Consider the following 12,293-nt stretch of genomic DNA (forward strand, 5'->3'; position numbering starts at 1 on the left):
TTCATTTCTGACCTATTCAATATTCACTATTTCAATTCCTTTTCAAACAAACGAGTGGATAAAATCTTTGCATGGAAATCCGTTTTAGATTTTTAAAATGCTGTGACATTTAGCCTTCCAAACTCCCATTTGCCTTTCAGTTGTAACTGTAATTTCAGTTTCAAAATTAGGCAAGTAGAGATGCCAATATTCCATTGAAAGCCATTAAGACCTGGACACCCAAACTCCTGCGCTGTGTCTAAAGTCTTTGAGCAAGTATGTGTTTGTACAATGTTTAGGACAACCAGAGCCAGCTGACGCCTCTGCACACGCGCAAAGTAATGTGTAAATCAGATTGTGCTCCCTAGTCTGAGGCCTACACAGCTTTCAGGATGGGAACACTAACCTTCTTCCAGTTTACATCTAAGCCTTTCTTAAGCCCACTCCTCACTCCATCACCTCAGTATTCCTCTTATCTTCAGCACTTGGTGCCCACTGGAAATTATCGCTATGTTTTCAATTCCAGTTTCGATAACTTGATTAATCCCAAACCAATCCTCAACAGTCCTTTCCTCTAGTCTTCCATTAGTTAACACACCACCCAATGATTTTAACACTGGACTATCCGAACAAGCTACAAAAACAAAAAGAAGTACTTCCAGGGAGACACTTCATTCCTGTTTTGCTTTGCAATTATTCTTCCTATTCCTGAGAACTGCAGTGTCTGATCCAGTTCCTGAGCAACTGGCACTGCGAATCTGTTCTTTATGTATGTGATGGGAGCTACATAACCAGAGAGCAACACATCAAGTCTAGAAAATTATCCTCATACAATAATAGAATTTTAAAAAATCCTACCCTTGTAGCATTAGTTATTCCTTTTAAGAGCCAAGAATATAATTTTTCAAGTAGAAGAACCAGTCGGCTCAGGGGACGAAGACCTTCAGAATTTCCCAAGTAACAAAGACCTTCATTTTTAAGAGTGCTTGTTGTTCCACTGCGTGAGAACGGCTTTCGAGCCTCACTGTGTACCAGGAGTGGCACCCAGTGTCCAAACTGCATCCTTACAACAGCGTCTTCAATTCCCTTTTGAAATGATCTTCCCTCATTCCTTCCTCTCAGGCTGCAGCCACAGAAAATCAGCAGCTCTATGCTCAAACTGTACATTTCCAAAAGCATACTTTAAGTAAAGCACTTTACATAAAGCTTTTGCCAAACTGCTTTAATCAACAGTGCATAGATGAATCAAGTTTTCAACTATTTAATGTGGAGAACAATGATCAAGTCCAATGAAATACTTCAATTAAGCCATACATCTATGCATTTAAACTCTGAATAAAATCAACATTTGTGTAGACTATGGTCTTTCAACTGTACTCAACAACTGACTTAACAGCCACAAGCTGATTTATTCCCAATCATTAGTAATGCTTTAATAGTCCAAGCCATTTTTCCTAAATACGCGTTGTTGGAGGAGAACTAAAATCACTTAAAGAACTGGGGAAAATAAATTCCTGTATTCATGTTTTGCAGCTACATGGGACGTTAAAGATCATCTGTTGTGCTTGGCTAAGACAACTGAGTGAACATAAGAGTAACAAATCTAGCAAATACAGTCCTTTTCTTTCCTCCCATAATTGATCAGAAGGATAAGACTTAGGTTTAAACAAGATTCAGCACCTGGAGTAAGCCTTAAAGTAAGCTTCTCCCAACCTGCTATAAAATCTGCTATTTCTACTTTGGTTTTTTCTTCCACTATTACGAACAAATCAGTTGCATAACTGCACTAAACCACTTAATGATTAGAACAATTATCCTAAAGCATTAACCAGCTATTAAACTACCAGTAGATAAGAATGCAGTATGGAGCAATACAACCTGTTAAAAATTAAAAAAGAAAAAAAGAAAAAAGACAACATGGGTAGGGGGAACAAAACTATTTCCATTTAAACGTGGAAGTCAAATTGCGAATACCCTTTTCAGTAATTTTGCCAGACTTCAGCTGGTCAGTTTTCCTGTTTCACTAATACCAAAATCTAACACCCACCATAACACCTCTCCCCTCAAACAACAAAGTCTAGCAGTGCCGATCGTTCTTGCTATCTGCCATGAATATGCTAGTTCAAGGAACATTACATGCACCTCTCCAGGAGTCAAATGCCTTACAGCTAAATGAAATTCTGACTTCATGTGAATGTGAAAGATTAGATCTCAGTTACACTGCAAATATCTCTGAACCAGCTTTCCTTTTGCAACCAAAGGCACAAAACTGGCACAATTCAACAGTTTATCAAGAATTCTGAAATTGTGATGTTCAGTGCCTGTAGTGCCTCCCTAACTTACCCCTCTAAATTTCTCTGCTGCATAAATACACACTATAAAAGCCCCAAGATATATCACACAGATTAGGCTTTTACATATATATACACACACACATGTAAGTATAAATATATATTTTTAATATATATATTCACAGACACATACTGAATAGCATGTTCAAGCCTTGTTGAATTGGTTCCCTGTTAAGATTTATTTTGTTTCTATGAGACTTCCACTTGCAAAAACATGCACGCATTGCAGAGCAAATATATCCCTGTTAGGTGCCTAATATGGCCAGGGAAACCATTTTGATTACTCTGTGCCCGCTTATGCATTGTCCTACAAAACAATAAGATAGAACAGCAAGAAACGAGCAATTAAGAGAGTCTGAATGCACATCGGGAATCACTAAAATCCACACTAGCCAATTCAGGAACAATATGACTTATGAATAGACCATGTTATATTAGGATTGTTAGCAAGTGTTAAAAAATTATCCTTAGCAGATGTCCCTTCTGACCTAAATATATCACACACAGAACATGCCTATCTTGTTTTCTAAACAAGTTTTAAATCTTCCCACTTCTATTACTGACTCCACGATGCTGTATGTTCATGTTGGCTATAAATATGTGCATCAAGGATTTATCACACTAAACCTACAAAAACATACAAGTATTTTACTGAAAAGTAAATAATCTATTTTAATGTGTATTTTCCTACTGCATGAATTTACACTGAACTGAAGCATGTAATCCAATAACTGTGTATTCAGCAAACAGTGAAACAAAAGACAAGTGCTGCAAACTACAGCAACTTTTCAACCAACACACCACAAACCAAAATATAGTAAATGTCTTTAAGTTAGATGGGTGAGAACAACCTTATCTGCAATAAATACATTTGCAGGTACAGTCAATAAGGAGTTTCATAAATTTAAGCTACTATGCACTATGATATGTGCAGCTATGCATACACCCTGCTCATCTCCAATAGAGCTTTAAAGAAGTTATTTCCTTACATTTTGCCTCTGTTAAGATTCAATACACTTTCTTATCAGACTACAGCAAAATACATGATCTGCTCAGCTTGAGCTTTCACAGTTTCTCCATATATTTTTGACCACAACACTGGAGTTAACAACACATATTCATCATAAGTAATGCTAAAATACAGACATAAAATTCACTAAGGATTTTTCTCTTTTCTACCAAAGACTAGTATTTCCCTACAAAATCCCTTCTGCTTAGTAATCTTTGAGAATCAATTTCTTATCCCTTCTACTGCAGTGCTGCAGTTTCCTGTTAGCAAAATGGATTTCAAGTCTGTTTCTTAAGTATTCAATTCAATATTCAATACTGAACCTTGGGCCAATAACATGTCTGTCTTTCAATCAAGAAAATAAATGCTATAAACACAAAAGCTGCTTGGGTTTATTGTGTTCTATACCTCTAGTATGTAGCATTTTCTTCCAGAAGAGAAAACTGGTCCATAATTTTTCCAGATTATGCAGTTGAGAACATAACATTGTGGAGCAAGAAACAAGAACCTAAAATATTTTTCTACATTTACTACTATTACTTATTTCAACCAGTTTATATAATTTTTCACCCAGATGTATGGATTTGACTTGTTCAATAGGACTATAGGCATTTCCTTCATTTTGGCTCTCAGAAAAAAATACCAGCACGTAGGACTTGCTCGTTTTGTCATGCTTTTCTACAGCTCCCTCAAGTTTATTGCAGCATTCTTCAGGGAAGGAAATGGCTACATATTTGCATTAGCAAAAAGCAAAAGAGGGGGAATGAAAAGAGGTAATACCAACGTGTTTAAAGAACATTCACTTCCTCTTGATCCAGTCACACTGGGAGAAGTCTTACCAAAAGAACAAACAAGCGTAGAGACAAAATAACTGGCTGAAGCTTTGGGGGAACAGAGGAACCACAAGCAATCAGTCTCTTAAGAAAGGACATGCTACAGGTCAAAACAAGGCATGCAAAAAGCACAGTGACCCAGGCAGCCCAATGGAAATGTCTGCTCTTGTAGCATGTTGTCTGAAGAGCCATAACCAGATAAAAACTTAGCAGACTTGACAGAACCATCTTTATGTGGTCTGAGCTTCTTTCTGGATTAAGGTTTATTTCCTCCAAAGCAGCGTAAAGCTACTACTTTTAGGCATCCAAGGCGACACCTATCTCAGTTGGGTAAGATGGATACAGGATCTACCAGGATATCAATTGCCTGAAAAAACTCTGTTTCCTTAATATACAACTGGTTACATCCAGACTTTTTTTCCTGAACTGCAGTACAGTAAAACTGAAATGCTTAGTTAAACATACATTACATGTGGGGAGGGGAGGGAGGAAGCCAGCAGGTTTCATCTTTGCCATATGCTCACAGCAATACCGTCTCATAAACTAATCTGTAGTAGAACAGCTAAAAGAATTACTTGGGAGTCTCTGCTTTTAATAGGAACTAGCACATTAGACAGAGTTTACCATAATATTTCCACAAGTTGATGATAAAATAAAAACACACAGTCATTTGCGTCTGTGTGATTTAAAGTGTGGGGGAATACAAAATATTTTCATATGTCAGGGTTCTTGCATATTCCCAAAACGGAGCACATTAAACATTAAATGAATCTGTAAAAAACAAATAACCTTCATATTTTTTGTAACTCATTAACAATTATTTTTAAAACTTTTGAGTACTTGGGGTCCATAACCTAAACATTTTCTCTCCCCTAATAAACAGTAAGCATAAGGCTTAAGGTTTTCAAATCACAAACTGTAATACAGGCATAAAATTCAGACTGATGCATGAAATCAAAGAACAAATATCAAACATCTGAACATACTTTATTATTTAATTGGTTTTCCTCTTCTGTGCACTTTTATATCTTCAGTCAAAGTTGAGCTCATTATATTAGCAAAAAAAAAAAAAAATCAAATTCAGAATAGCTCATTTGCAATATTTTACCCAAATTGCAGGTAAAATAAATTGGGCTTTCATATTGCTGATTACATAAAAATTAATGAGTTCCTGCAAGTGTTACAAAGCTATACGAAATACTCATGTAGCAAACTAAATGATCATATATCATGATTATAAATAAAGAATACAACTAAGGTAGAACACAAACTCTGAAGTAAAAACCTCCCAGCTTCAACAGCAAAACTTGCAGATAGTGAAATTGTTAAATGCAAAACTGATCTGGATACAATCTTCCAGCTCATTCTAATGCCAACAGAAGACAGTTAAATACAGCAAACTACCTAACATTGAAAATAGATGCTTGTCTAACTTCATTTTTAGAATTACTGAACAATTATTCTTAAGCATAATTTTCAGTAAACTTCAGCGTGGCAGTTATTAAGATACAACAATAATATCAATTGCAATTGTGGATTATTAAAAAAATAAAATAGTCAACAAACTATGCCTGGATTTATCAGAATCTAGGCAACCATAAGCTTTTTATGTTTAAAATTACTCAAGTAAAAATGCCATGAAAATATATTTTCCTTTAAAAAAAAATAAAAAAAAACACATAGTAAATTTCTGCATTTAAAATCCAGTAACACAAACTTCTTTTGCAACAAAATTTTAATGGAATTGAGTTTAAATAAAACATCAATATGGCTGGTGCTTTAAAGAGCAAAATTATTTCTTTTTTTCTTATTCAAAATTAGATGTTGAATGACGGGATTTACCTACCATTTTAAAGCATTGCCTCTATAGTAAAAAAATCAACTTGAAAATCCAGAAATGCAATAAACACAGCATTTCAGGCATTTCGTGCAATACTGTCAGAAAAGGAATAGTTTATATACATCTTTGGAAAGTCTGCGCAGTCCAGTAGTATAACCCCTCTTAAATAACCTCAAGAAGTTCCACCACAAGTGCTATCTCCTCTTCTTTAGTTACATGTGGTAGAATTGGGACACGAAGAACAGAACTTGCAAAACAAGAAAGCTCCTGTTCTGCTTTTAGGTACATACACACACAAAAGTCTGAGTCCAATTCTAGCTAGCTATATAGTTCCTTAGAACACGCAGCACAGTTAGGCTGATTTAAGAAACAAAAAACTACTGAGTCAGTAGAGGTGTATTTAATTCAATGCACTTTGTAACATATTTTCGGAATTCACTTGTATAAAAGATTATATGAACCTTATCAGATGAAAATGATTTTTATCCCTCTCCTGCCTGCAAGCCGCAGGTCTCCTGGCTCAATAGCAGCCAGCCAGAGCTGGTGTGCTGGGTACGAGTGCCCTCTAACGGGGGCTATTTCCAGACCGCCTGCTACCAGTCCACAGGCTGAGTTAAGAGCTTTAAAATGAAGATGAGGATGCACACACGTACTCTTCACCCTTCTCAGTCATATTCAAGATAATTAAAAGTACTTTTTCCTAGAACTTTTTATCACAAAAGCATACTTTGGAGTACACTGCTGTTTGTGACACAGATGTGTCCAAGTATCAGTACATACAGGGCACTTTAGACTGTGCCCTGAAAATTAGCCTTTTATCTGAATTTATTCTTCTTTGCCCAATAAAGACAAACCCAGTAGAGATAAGTCAGCACAATATGAAAACAAAACATCACCATGCTGCATGCCTGCTACTCCACTGAACCATTACAATTATGCAAACAGTGTCAATATTAGCTTCCCTTTAGGAAACAAATCAAGAACTCACACTAGTGACAGGTAAAGCACAAAGGTGTGATTAGCAGCTTTATTAAAGAACCTTGGTTATATGATACATCTTATAACATGACAATTAAGCACACATAATAACCAAACTCTCTGACAATCAGTAATTTCCAGTATCAGTTCTGGCTACTCACATTAAAAAAACCAAACCCAAAACGTGGAAGACTAGATGAGACAGTTCTGTGTGTCTAACAAATGACCACCCACCTTCTGCCACAACCACCTGAATTCCTTAGACAAATTAATCCTCACCAAGTCTACAGACTATTTCATTAATTCCTCACACAAAATAATAAATTAAAAAAAATCCAACTTGATATTCAAAATCGTTTTTACATATAGCACAAAGTGAAACACATAAATGCACACACAAACCTGATGGGCTTTTGCCAGCACTTTGCAACTGATAAGTCAACATTCATGTAGTATGGCTTTTTTCCTAAGTTACTACAGGAACTGAGGAAAAATACAGGTGAAGAATACTGATAAACGGACTGTAACTCGAGCCAGAACCAAGGCTGTGATTTAGGTGCTTTTGGATCATCTGTTCCTGTCCTTAGTGAAATAAAACTTTGATTTCATATAACTGGATTTCTGCAATTCATAAACATTCAATTTTCAAGTAGCAGGCAATACACATGACCACCTCCATTTTTGCCAACTGTGATACCTAAAGAGAATAAACCTAAACAAAAGAAAACAGCAAGGAATTTGCCAGCTGAAACTGCATGTCTGTTCAGAACAGTTACAGCATGCTCAAGTTCTGTCCTGAAACAGTATGAGAGAAATAAAAGACCTGCCTACAATGATAAACCTTTGAGTTATACTAGCAGATTTAAAATGGGAGTAACTGAAAGTTGTTTGCCCAAGAAAAACTGGCAAAATTTAGCCTTGATAGATGCCTTTACAGAAAAGACATGAATCAATAGAAATAAGGGGGCTGTGATTTAATGACATCAGGATTTCTACAGCAATGCTAGCAAAAGAAATCAGCCTACGCAGTGTCTCAGAGATCCCAGTTTGACCATACAGGGGTTTCAAACTACCTCTCTGGTTGTACTCACAAGGCTGTTTGTGGAGCTACACTATTAACTACTAAAGCAAAAATGTGAGTCCGCAAGATGGAAGTCTGTTTTCTGAAGATGTTTTTTAAAAAGCCAAAACAGTCCTGCAAACACCACCACACCTCTGCACTGAGACACAGTATGCTGGGAAGGTAAGAACTCATGTGACTTAGGTCCTGAAGTCCCTATAACGCCAAACTGGCGCAGACCACCAGCTTCAAGAAACATATCCAAGAACAAGGCCTCCAATAAAACAGAAGAGGCTTCAACACAGCCAACACCTGCTGAGTTCTCACTGCAGCAAGCAGCAGATCAAAAGGACACGTTCAGTTCATTGCTCTACCTTAAATTAACTTTTCTAAGCATGTTCCTTTTAGCTATCTTAAGCCTTCTGCTTCTGCAAGGGTCATACATCGCAAGTCACTGTACTGACAACACTGGAGGTAAGGCTCAGCAGTGTAAGGTAGATGCTGCTACCCCTGGCCAATGAAACCCATGTAAAAGTACTATGTAAGAGCTGTAACATGTTTCTCCATATATAACTGCATTCATTTGAGGGTAAAGAAAATGGTGGTTTTGTGGAAATGTTGCACTATCTTACATCTAGATGCTACTGACTGATGAAACAACTAAATACAGCCTACAGCACAGAAAAATGCAGATACTGGAGTCTTTAATCATCTAGGTACTTCTAGTCTGAAAACTGAAAAATTAACCTTCTCAGGTAAGAAGGTAAAAATCATGTTGGGGGCTGGGGGAGGTATGTAGAAAGTGGACTCATCTTTTCATCCGTAGCATTTCAGAGCGAATCTAATGAAAACCGCATAGTTATAAAAGAAGAAAAAGTTACAACCTTCTAGAACTTATTGTGATGTATAATTACACAGCCGTCTCAAAGTTTCTATTGGCATAATTACCACAGCACTTAATTTATTACCTCAGCTTTCTACGTAAGGTTCTAAAACATATCAGCTTGATATAAAATCTGTTTTGAAATACTTTATCAAAATAATGTCTCACAAGATCTATAATGAGTTACAAGATGTATATTACATTTTTAACAGTTGCTTTCCATGAAAGGAATATAAATTTCCATTAAGTAGGGAGAAGAGCTACTCAGTAAACAGCACTGAAGATAGAAACAAAGTGCAAAGGATTGAACTTCACCTGTCACTTAGATACAAAATTTACAGTCAAGAATAATACATTTTATTTCTTAGACAGAAAATAGACCTCATGCATTACACCTTTTGTGTAAACCTCAACTGAAAGAAAGCAAAACAATGCTCAGAAAAAGCTTACGAGCACCCTGAAGTGAAAGCAATTCTCAGAAAACTACTGCCAGAACCACAAGCTGGGGTACTGCATCATTTCACAGAAATGCCTAAGCCAAAAATCCTTACAGCAGAAATCCAACTTTCCCTAAACACGAGCTGAATCCATCAGCTGGAGGATGGGAGGGAGGCACATGGGAATAGGGGCTGTATCTGTAGATAACGAAGTATGTCCTTAAAATTAAATACCTGTGTTTTGAGAAATAAATTCGATACCTGTGAAGAGTTAAGTGCACTAGTAATAGGGAAACACAGTTATCTGAAAAACACATGCCTGACAAAAACTCAGAGTGCAGCCCCAAATCATTTGTGAAGCACCTTTTGCTGAAGACTCAATAACATACCCCTGTTCTGTGATTTTCCTTCATTAGCTCACACATCATCAACCAAACTTCACCTACAGTTTTCTAACTCAGAAAGCTGGTTGAACCCTCTCACCCCCTCCAAAAATCTCGTGCTGCAACAGGCCGAAGTGTTTTAAGACTTCCCTGACAGCAAAACCTTACCAAACAATGACACTTTGTAAAAAGGATCATAGGAAGACAACACTGCAGGAGAAACTTTGCAAGATGAAAAACACCTGTGGATTCACATAAATGGTAGACAATCCTTCCAGATTTGTAATGAAGATTACTTGAAGCTAAAAAAAACCTCGTATTTTCCACAGTTTCTAGATATAGTCCAATTCAAAGTACACTAAAAAATGTTCTTGCCTTAAAAAAACAAGTCTGGGTATGCTTGGGGGGGGGGGTGTCTTTAATCAAAAATTTAATTTTTGAAGCAATTCTGTTGCAGCAAGTAGTCAAAATTTAGTATTACCTCAGGCATTAGCAGCAAGAGACAAAATGGCACCCTAACAGAAGCATATCTAAGCATATCAGAATAAATGGTTGTTGCTAACAAGTCAGAAATGCATGTTTATCAAACTGATTCTTAAACGTCATGCATACCTAGTTCAAGTTCAAATTAAGGATATTTTCTCAGCACTCTCAAAAATGTGTTTTATATTAGATTTGCTCAGTTTGAAAAAGGAAAGCATTAGCTTAAATGCGTCTTGCCAATTATCCAACAGTTTGCTTGCTCAAATAACAGTCTCCAGAATGTAAGCTCAATTCTCTTAGCAATGATCACCTCAAGACCACAAGGCAAACAAATATTTTTGGGTGACCTGTTCCTAGAGTTCTTGCAAAATGATATGGAAGAAATGCTTCTTGGGGGTCTATCCATTCAATTCTCAGTGTAGCAGATTAGGAGTTTGCCAACAGACAACCATACCACAGTCACTCGCCGGTTCCTCCCCTCAGGAGAAGGGCAGCTGGGGTAGTGTGGCCCCTTAGCCAATACAACAGTTATGTATTAACATAAGATCAGGTATGACCAAAGTCTGCTGCAAAATGCTTTCTGCAGGCCCAAAAACTTGGCATCTCAACAGGATCGTTCATATTCCAGAATTTTGACAAGGCAGAAGGGGAATACACTAAGGAAGAAATGCCAATACAATGTTCTTCTGACCAATGACAACAACATTAAGCATCATTCTGGGTGACAGAGGCACTAAAGTGTCAATACCCTTATACTTTCCTTCCACATCTCTGGATCTGAATTTGTGCAAATATATAAAGCCAGCTATGACACTGATATAACATACAAGTCTTGTAGGCAGGGAGATGCTTTGCTTGGTTTGGTTTTTAACATCTGAATTTGAAAGTTCTGGCATGTAACAACAGATTTCTCTACTGGAATGCCTGTATCTAGAAGAAAAAATGAAGCTTTTGAAAATCTGGCAGGATGCTTGCATAGCGAAACATGGCACCAGGGAAAACAAACAAGAAGCATTTATAAAACATTGTTTTTCACATTGGTAAGACAGAAAACAACTCTATATACAGCCTAAAAAAGTATCTAATGCTCAAGCTGGCAACCTCAAGAGCCATTTTATTTGGGTTTTCATCTTCCCTAGCCTCTACTACATTGGTCAAAGGGCTGAACAGGCCCTAAGTAAAGAGAAAGCAGAATGAAGGTGTGGTGCATTTCCTGAATGGTTCAGTCTGTTTAACTGTATTTCACTGAGAAAAACACAGAAATAACACCTCTGTGAACCACACAGGAGACACTGAGGAAAATGAAGGCACAGAAAGAAGAGCAAACCCTAGCCAGAGCAGAAGTGAAACTACCACAGTGACACTGATGCATGCCTCTAGCACAGCATCCAGGTGAAAGAAGCTCCACAAGCATTGCTTTTTGCACATTATTAACAATAAGATTATTGCCTACTTGCTAAAAAGAGAAAAACTAAGAGCAGTAACAAAGGCCTCTTTCCTGGAATGAAGTTTCTTCCAAGCAGGAACAGTTTAACCTTGCATACCAGATCACAGACTTACAGCTTAAGCATGGTAGTCCCCATACGGTGAAATGAATCCACCTCTGAAACTAAAATTTATTTCACTCCTTGCTTGCCTATCAGCTACATGGAAATAATTCAGCCATTTTCTACAGGAAGAACTGAAGCATGGGCTATAATTAAAAATTTACATTATTCCAACCCTTTGAAGAGCTCCAGAAAAGAATGAATCTTTTAAGACATATTTTAGGCTTTAATAAAATATAGCTCTGACTCAAGCACCATATTAACGTAAGACAATTCAGATTCCCTTGTGTTTTGCCTTTTCTTTTTTTTCCATATATCAAGTTGTATAATCCCACAACAGAAGCAATAAACAGCTCAGAAACCTTACCAAGTTGCAAAGAATTCTTAAAATACTCTTTCAAAAGGCAGAGCCGAAGATTCTTTTGTAATAAGATATTAACTGAATATCTAATCTCATTATAAGCAAGAAAAGGCAGTTTATACTTAAAGATTAAGTAATCTTGCTCAAAC

At 36.8% G+C, this 12,293-nt stretch overlaps 1 protein-coding gene across 1 annotated transcript in view; it reads right to left on the reverse strand.

Moving 5' to 3' along the window:
• The window catches only part of EIF3H (eukaryotic translation initiation factor 3 subunit H), an 84,894-nt gene that overhangs the window by 51,746 nt on the left and 20,855 nt on the right, over positions 1–12,293 (reverse strand). The gene's annotated exons all lie outside the window — the stretch shown is intronic.

This window comes from Neopsephotus bourkii, unplaced genomic scaffold (assembly GCF_033783945.1).
Source record: "Neopsephotus bourkii isolate Nb327-2 ecotype Australia unplaced genomic scaffold, CSIRO-AGI_Nbou_v1 NB_1630, whole genome shotgun sequence".
NCBI lineage: Eukaryota > Metazoa > Chordata > Aves > Psittaciformes > Psittacidae > Neopsephotus > Neopsephotus bourkii.